Consider the following 9,047-nt stretch of genomic DNA (forward strand, 5'->3'; position numbering starts at 1 on the left):
AGTCCAGGTAGATGACATCCATCACCCTTTCTTTGTCCACCGATGCTGTCACTCCGTCAGAGAAATGACCTAACTCCCTCAGTCTTTCTTCATAGGTCAGTTTCTCCAGCCCTTTGATATCTTGTCCCTCCTTTGAACTATATCCAGTCTGTCTGCCTCCTTTTTGAATTGTGGGGACTGGAACTGGACACAGGATGCCAGGTGTGGCCTGATAAGTGCTAAGTAGAGTGGGATGTTCACATCTGTCTGCTGCTAATGCTTCTGTGGATGCAGCCCAGGATCCATTTGGTCTTTGTTGCTGCAGTGGTACTCTGCTGACTCATGTCCAGGTTGCTGGATTGGATTGTTAAGCAGACAGCAGATTGCTGGAGCTTTTTGCCACGGGATGTTGGCAATGTTAAAAGTTTGCATGTGCTTACGGAAGACTGGTCAAATAACTAGAAGAGAATAGGTAAACTCCATCTGGCTCAGGAAATCCCCATTGTGGAAACCAATTGGAGGCTGGGAGGCTATTTAGGAAGTAGTTTTCCTGGTCATTATGTTTCCCTAGGGATCTATAGAACTGGGATAAATGGACACTTGGAAGAGCCAGTAAGCTATTCTTAGCAAAGATCTGTTGGAGTTCATATTAACACAGTGGGATATGCAGAGTAAGTTGCTGAGTCATATGTGTTAGTCATACCTTAAACTGTCCAGTGTAAGATTGTTTTCTTCATTTTCCAGTCTTAGTTCTGGCATGACCACTCCAGCTTCCAGCCTGTACACTGTGAGGGAACAATTCCATAGCTGAGAAATTCGATGCAGTTAAAAATATCAGTGTGAAATAGTCAGCCCTGACTGTCATACCTTTTGAGATGTTGCCTCACTTTTTTTTTATTTAATTGAATTCCTTTAAGTGAAAAAGCTCATTCAGGTTCTTGGCTTCTTGTGACTTGTTTTATCTTGGAGAATGAGTGACAAGTTAAATAAAACACTGGATTACTTTCACTGGTATTCTTCATAAAGCATTGTGATATGGTCTCCCACAACATCAGTCTCTCTAAATGGGAGAGATGGATTTGATGGGTGGACTGTTTGGTGGATGAGAAATTGATTGGATGGTCACATCCAGAGGATAGTGGTCAATGGCTCAGTGTCCATGTAGAGATCAGTGATGAGTGGTGTCCCTCAGGGGTCCGTATTAGGACCTGTACTGTTTAATATCTTCATCAGTGGGATTGAGTGCACCTTTAGCAAGTTTGCAGGCAACACCCAAGTTGAGTGATGGGGTTGGCATCCTGTCCCTCAGGTGTGTCACCCAGAGGGACCTGGACAGGCTTGAGAAGTGGGCCCACATGAACCTCATGATGTTCAACAAGGCCAAGAGCAAGGACCTGCAGCTGAGTTGGGGCAACCCCTGGTATTAATACAGGCTGGGGATGAAGAGATTGAGAGCAGCCCTGCTGAGGAGGACTTGGGGATACTGGTGAATGAAAAGCTGGATGTGAGCTGACAGTGTGTGCTTGCAGCCCAGAAAGCCAACCATATCCTGGGCTGCATCAAAAGAAGCGTGGCCAGCAGGTTGAGGGAGGTGATTCTGCTCTTGTAAGACCCCACCTGGAGTACTGTGTCCAGCTCTGGAGTCCTTGGCACTGGACCTGTTGGAGTGGGTCTAGAGGAGGGCCACAAAAATGACCAAAGGGATGGAACACCTCTCTTATGAGGACAGCCTGAGAGATTTGGGGTTGTTCAGCCTGGAGAAGACAAGGTGCTGGGGGGACCTTATTGTGGCCTTTCAGTACTTAAAGGGGGCTTACAAGAAAGATGAGGTCAGACTTTTTAATAGGGCCTGTTGTGATAAGACAAGAGTAATGGTTTTAAACTAAAAGAAGGTAGATTCAGATTAGATGTAAGGAAGTAATTCTTCATGATGAGGCTAGTGAAGCACTGGAAGATGTTGCCCAGAGAGGCAGTAGGTGCCCTATCCCTGGAAACATTCAAGGTCAGGTTGAATGGGGCTCTGAGCAACCTGATCTGTTTGAAAATGTCTTTGCTTATTGCAGGGGAGATTGGACTAGATGAACTTTAAAGGTGCCTTCCAACCCAAGCTGTTCTATGACTCTGCTCTCAAGGAGCTGATTTGTATTGGTCTGCCATTCACTCACTTGTTCCTCTTCGTCTTGTCCTTGTCTTTGTGTCAGTTTGTTTAAGGGGTCAAGTTCCAACATGGAATTAAGAGATATGAACTATGAAGGGGATGTAATCCCATTTTTTTCATATGCACGTTTGTTCAAAAACAAATAGTATGCAGTAAATAACAATGCAAGAGCAATAAGAAGCTGGATTTCTTAGGAATAATAAGATTGTCATAAATTGTAATGACTACCCATTCCGTGCAAGATGGATCCATCCTTCTGGATGCTGGGTCTAGAACCACAAGCCTTCCACCTCTACTCTGAGCTTTCCTATCTGTGAATGTTTGTGTCAAAGTTGGCTCTCTTATCCAGGATTATGGGAAATGGGGTAATACTGATGCTGCTGCTTGTAGAGATCTGAGCTGAATAAATTATATCTGAAAGTCTTCATTAGCGCTGGGCAGTCAGGAATAGCACCACATCAAGTATAATGAGGCACCTCAGCTTTTGCATGCCATGGGGTGAATCCCACATGGTTAACGGGACTTCATACATTTTTCAAAACTGTTAAAGATAGTACTTGGTTACAGAGGTTCTTGCTGGGCTAAAATTATGGTAGTTTAACCTTCTTGGGCTTCTCTCATACTTAATATTTCTCACCCTCTTCAGAGGGCCTCCGCGTCCGCGCCCTGCCCCTGTGGCTGGAGAGGCTGAAAACAAAGAGAACCATCACGAGGCCAATGCTGTGAGTCAGCAGCCACTTCGCCGCGGGTATAGGCGCCCATACAACTACCGGCGTCGACCTCGGCCACCCAATGCTCCAGCTCAGGATGGGAAAGAGGTAAGCATGCTCCTGGCAAAACATGTCAGAGACAGAATTTTGATAATGTGAATGCTCAAGACCTTCTGTCCTGTGGGAGCTGTTTAACAAGTGTATTGGTGTGCTGGAGGAGTCTGATGGCCAAGTCCAAAGTGCTGATGGTTGAAGGTAGCTGGTTTCATTGTCTGTTCCTTATGGCTGTCTTTGAGAATGAGAAGTTTATCTGAAATGGAACCAGTAGTGAGATAGGGATTGCTTCTGGGTGGTTCTAAATTGGGCTCAGACAGTAACAAATATTTTTGAAGTGGAGAGAAACAGCTGTGTTCTCCAGCTTCCTGAAACTTTCACTTTGTATGTAGTATAAGAGATGGATTTGAAAGCTCCAGATCCATTTCCTGAACTGCTTGAACCAGGTGATTTCAGGGAACTGTTTGCAAACACAGCTTTTGCCTTAATGAGGAAAGACTCTCTCATTCTGTATCTGCTTGAGCTGTCCCCTAACAGAATCTGCTGTGCAATACTTAAACTTTAGTATATTTCCTATAGCTAATATTTTCTGAGGATTTACCTTCATTGATTATTTTAAAACTTGGGTTATACTGGCCCTACCACTGAACAGAGGAAGGGTGGGAAGGTCAGTCTTTGCCTATAATAAAGGTTTATTGTGTTTCAGACTAAGGTGACTGAAACACCTGCTGAAAATCCTGCTCCCGTGACCGAGCAGAGTGGTGCTGAGTAATGTCTGGCTCCTCAGGCACCTCTACCATCCCTAAGGTAAGGAATATAGATAGTTTTGTTCTCCAACTGAAGCAGCATTGTGTATACTTCTAGAACTTGGACTCTGGCCCCATCCCCTTACGTATGGCTAGGTATTTGTGATAACTTCTGAGAGTGCTGTATAGGCAAACCAAGAACAGTCTGCTGCTTTTCTTTCCTCTGCCTCTGTGTGTCTATTTGTCACAAATTAAATTCTGCTTTATAATTATGATTTTTCAGGATGATCTATCTGGTCTGTATACTAATAGCATCTGCTGATGGGTTAGTAATATTTTGTTTTAGGAAGATGACTACACTCAGCTTACAGACAGGATAAGCCAGTCATACTTATCCTATTCTAACTCTTCAAACAGGAAATGAAACTTAAACTGCATTTTTTTCAAATTTGGCTCTCCAACAGGTGTCCTAAAATACAACTCAAAATTAACACCAAAGAAACACACAAGCAATAAATTGTCAACAGTGATGACGAAAGCAAAGATTTGAAACATCAGAAGTTAAAAGAAAAAAAAAATTACCAGCAGCTGAGATCCAGGGAACGCCTGCAAGACAGATGCATGAAGAGAGAGAGAGTGAGATTCAGAAAGAACAACCTCCCCAGCTTCAACAGCAACTGTGGGATGGTTTTGGGTTTTTTTTTTTAGAATTTCACTGTTTTCCTAGTACTGAATTCTTAAATTTTTCTTTTGGTATCAAACTGAAAAGGGAAAAAAAACCCAAGCAAAGAACTGAAATTTAAATCAAATGCTTTTTTTATTGGATGCTGGTGCTAAACCTCCCAGGTGTGATTGAGTTTTTTTTTCTGTGCCAGTCCTGTTAACTGCAGGACAGAGGGAGGAGAAACTTCTGCTTTCCTTGGTAAGATCTATTTGAAACTGTGCAGCATGGGTGACGTTCCTCACAAATAAAAATGATTTAAACTACAAAAAAAATCTGGTTTAGTATGTTTGTTCATGTTTACTTCTAAAATAATTCACTATTTTAATCTTCCTGCTTATGCATTTATATGTGAAAATGATAGCTGTCTCTTTAGTATGTGTTGATTCATCTTGTCTAAAGCCATGCTGGATGATACATGTGCAAGGACATGGCTAGGTTAGGTTGGATCCACTTCAGTCCAGAAAAACCTCTGCAAAGAAATCATACAACAGAGCTATAACCTACACTGTTCTTCTGTCTCAGATGGTGTTAACGGTTGCGTTTTTCTGTTACCATCTTGTGGCAGGAGTTTGGAGGCTTTGGAGTGGGTTACTGGGATATTTTTCTCCATCTGTTTTGCTTGACTTTTGTATTCTGTAAACAGTCAGATTCAAGCTTTGAGAGTCTTCTGCTCAAAAAGACAAAGTGGGCTTAGTAACTGACACTTTATTCAAGCTTCTGATACAAGTAATGGCAGTATGTTTTATTAGCCTCTCCACTTACCTTATTTGAAACCAGTCAAATCTCTGTCCTTGTGCCATCTTGTGTTAATGAGCAAAGTGCTTGGCTGTCTTACTACTATGTGTCTCTTCTAATGTTCCTCCCTAAAATTTGGATGTCTTACAGTGTTATCAGTCTACTTCCAGCTGTCAAACAGGGGTGTGTTTCTTCAGCTATCTTGTTGTGTCCTTCATTCTCTAGTCCAACGTTTCTCACATTCCTGTCTTGCAGTTGCTGTTACCCAAACCTTAGATAGTATATTTGTTTCTTTAAAAAAACCTCTTTCTGTTCTTAGCTATACAATCTTTACCCAGCCTTTACTGAATCATGTAAAACCCCTTGGTCTGGAGCAACACTGTAACTGTACACATATAGGATTAAATGAGAGTAGAGATATTTGTGGCAGCTACTTTCAGTCCTTGTCTCCTCTAGTTTCCCTCTTCTTGCACACTTAATTATTAAAAATTATATGAGGTTCACTGGAGACTGCTTTCTTATGTTATTCCTCAGAAAATGAGAAGTAAGGGGGGGTGTAGGGAATAATAGCACTCCAAAGCACTTCTGCTTCTAGCTTCTGGAAGGTGAGGAATGGCCCTTGCACCCTATTGCCTTTGCCTTGGTGGGGGTAGGGGAAGGCTTAGTCATGCATGAGTTGCACTGCCCACAGCTGACTGCACTGGGGATTTCCTGTTTGCTTTTGCAGTGAATTAGGAACTTTTAATGAGGTGTGAAGTGAAAGCTACAGGCTTGGTTCAGGAAGGAGAATGCTTCTGACTCCCTTGAGTACATACGTACACACACTGCTGCATTTGCTGCAAGCTCATGTAGTGTAACCTGCCATTGCAGCACTGGATCACTTACCCAGCAGGTCTGAAAGGACATTGGTACAAGGATTTCTGCAAGCCTGAGGTGTGCTCAATCTGGTAAACTGTAGACTGGGAAAGATGTTGAGATGGACACAGTGGTATTCTAATGTCTTTCCTTGGAAGATTAATATGGCTATTCTGACACAGAATATAATTTAATAAGGTGAGAAAAACATAAGCAATGCACCTTGTAAAAACTCGTAAACAGGATAATCCTTAGTAGGTTTCAGTTTTGTTCAGAACTAAATCTATTTCAGGCAGATTGGGGTAAGGTTGGCAGTTTCATCATATATATAAACAGATGTAAGATATTAATTAAATGCTGAAACATTACTGCAGAATTTTTCATAAAAACTACTTGAACTGCCTTTAGTTGTTCAAAAGTAAGTGTTTTTTCTTAAAGTGAGATTTGACAGGCCAAATATAATTGTCTTAATCTCTGCAAAAATGCAGGTCAGACTGAATCGGTTTAACAAAAGTTCCTAACTAGCCATCTTTATTTTATGAAGGGAGAAGTTGCAGGAGAGATGCAAGTAGTGTCCTAGTATCTAGTTCTGTTTCTGTTATTTCAGTGCTACCTCTGTGATAAGAAGGATCTTTGCGTAAAACAGAAGCTTGTGACTAACATAACATCCTTCATCCCTGAATTCCTGGTTACGAAAATATAGTGCTTTAGACTTGCTGGAGTTGAACCTTACTGAAATTATGTTTTAGATGTCTTGGGGTGGGCATAAATTCTTCCCTTACAGAACAAATGGCCTAGTAGGCTGAATTTTGTCTGGAGGAATATAAAACTGGTGCTCAATAATGAGGGTTGATTCTCTTGGCAACTGTGGTGCTTGTGTACCTGTAAACAAGGCTATGGATTATTTGCCTCATGCACTACTTCAGATGAGTGCTTAGTTTGTGTTGTGTTCTGAGGTTTTTTTTAAAGACATTATCTATAATGATTTTGAATTTTCAGAGTAGTTAATATGCTTTTATACCTACTTGGAGACATTGTTCTTATGCTGTGTTTGTTGTCTCATTCCAGCATTCTTCCCTTTCATGGGTGCTTATAATGGATTACAGTTTTATAGTGTAATCACTTTACAGTGTTTTCATAATACTCTGCCTGCCTGACTGTAACCAGGCTTTTCTGCTTGTGAAGGCTGCTGTCTACTGTTACTTAGCTGCAAAAATATTCCTTGTGGCTTGTGATCTTTTGAGGAGGATAAAGAAGGAAAGAAAGGTTCTGTAGGCCTTCGTCTGTGCAGTTTCATTTAAACAAATAGTCTTGCAATGACGAGACATTCACTGATTCAAAGAAATATGTATCCTGTAAACTTCTGCATTGAACAATATTGAACATCCATGTGCAGCCCTTCCCACCCACTTCCATGGGAGGACTGTACACAGGTGCAGCAACTGCCTTGGAAGTACAGCAGACTTTCTGCTGCAGTTGGAAAAACTTTGGAAGTGAAGTCTGTGCTATACAGAACTCGATTTCACAGTCCCTATGCCAAGCTATAAGCATAATTATTTCATGCTGAGGCCCATGCTTGAGACTCCTCCATAGAATATTAGGATAAACTTGCATGTGAACTGGATAGCAAGAGTTGAAATGATCGTAATAGCTCTAGAATAGTGGTTTTCAAACTCTTTAGCTTGTAGATCCATGGAAATTTCCAATGAAGATGGAAATCTATGCACATCTGCAAGTCTGACACGCAGTTATTTGTTGTGGTTTTTTAGAAAGTCTATTTATAGATCCCAAGTTCAAAGCCAGAGCCTTATACATTATTATCCTTCCTGCTGGTTTGGCTTTTTGGAGAACCAGCTAGCCTTCAGCACCACTGTGATTCTGTAGAAAGGAAGTGAGATGTTCAGATGTACTTGCCGGGGAGAACAGCCACACGAGCCGAGTGGCAGTGGGATCCTTGCTCAAGCATAAAGGAGATCAAGTTTTGGAGGCCATGTCAAACAAGTAGTAACTTGAATTCTCATTTCTGCTGTTGCCAATAGTGGAGCAATGCAGCTGTGATTTGATTTTGAGCCTTAGAGCTAGACAATGATGCACTAAGCAGAAAATTGGTCCTGATGACTTGACACCACCAGCTGATGAGATGAATATAATATCTTAAGGTTTTAAAATGGGATAGGAAAGACCTACAGAAAGTTGTCACTGAGTTCAGAGCTTCATCCCATTTCCTGACTATTGTCAAAATCTATCATTCTTCAGTGCTTGGCTATCATTCTGGAGTTTTGACTTGTAAACTGTGACTTTTGTAGGACCACATTGGTCATTAGAATTAGTCAGAAATTCTAAGGATGATTTGCCATAAAATGTGTCTAGTACTGAAAGAGATCTGCTCACAAAAATTTGGAGTGTGGGTTAAATGTAAGAAGATCCACACAGTCTTATCCGAGTTAAGCAGCTTGTATTGGTGTCAGCCTACAACTCAACTTTCGCTGCACCTCCCATTAAAGTCAATTTTTTGCTGTTCTAAGGTAACAGTAATTAGGTGGCAAGGGTCAAAATATGCTTTGTACAGTGTACCTGTAATAGTCTTGTTTTCTTTACAAGATGCTTAGAAGATCAGCATTCTGTGGTTACTGCTCACTGTGTTGGTCTAGCCAATTATTTGCAGTATGGATTATTCAGATTTTTGTCCATGACTTGGAGAATGCCATTAACAGGTTTTAATGGCCTCTAAATCTTGCCCTTCCTTTAAAATATTCTGTGTAATGTAGTGCTGGTATATATAACAAGGGGCATGTAAAATCCCAGCAATTTCACAGCCTTGGGATGTTCACTGAATTAACCTGCTCTAATTAGTATCTCTATATGCCTTTGTTTAGTCTAGCTTTCTATAAATGAGAAAATGCCATGTGTCCTCTTTATTTGCTATTTGATTTTCTGAGGAGCCACAGATAAATTTTCTAGTTACCAGCAGAACTCGATCCAGGTATAAAACTACATGTTGCCTCAAAACCTTGTAATCTTACTGCCTGTGTGCATATTCCAATAATCCAAACCCAGAGGACCTACAGAAAATCAGGCAAGCAGAC

At 41.2% G+C, this 9,047-nt stretch overlaps 1 long non-coding RNA gene across 1 annotated transcript; it reads left to right on the forward strand.

The window, feature by feature from the left end:
* Positions 1 to 2,774: 2,774 nt before the first annotated feature.
* Positions 2,775 to 4,635, forward strand: LOC104465189. The gene is made up of 3 exons (XR_727589.1): positions 2,775 to 2,955; positions 3,608 to 3,708; positions 4,112 to 4,635. It is a non-coding gene; the product is annotated as an uncharacterized LOC104465189 (long non-coding RNA).
* Positions 4,636 to 9,047: the final 4,412 nt, after the last annotated feature.

Source organism: Pterocles gutturalis, unplaced genomic scaffold (genome assembly GCF_000699245.1).
Source record: "Pterocles gutturalis isolate BGI_N339 unplaced genomic scaffold, ASM69924v1 scaffold31498, whole genome shotgun sequence".
In the NCBI taxonomy this organism is placed as follows: domain Eukaryota; kingdom Metazoa; phylum Chordata; class Aves; order Pterocliformes; family Pteroclidae; genus Pterocles; species Pterocles gutturalis.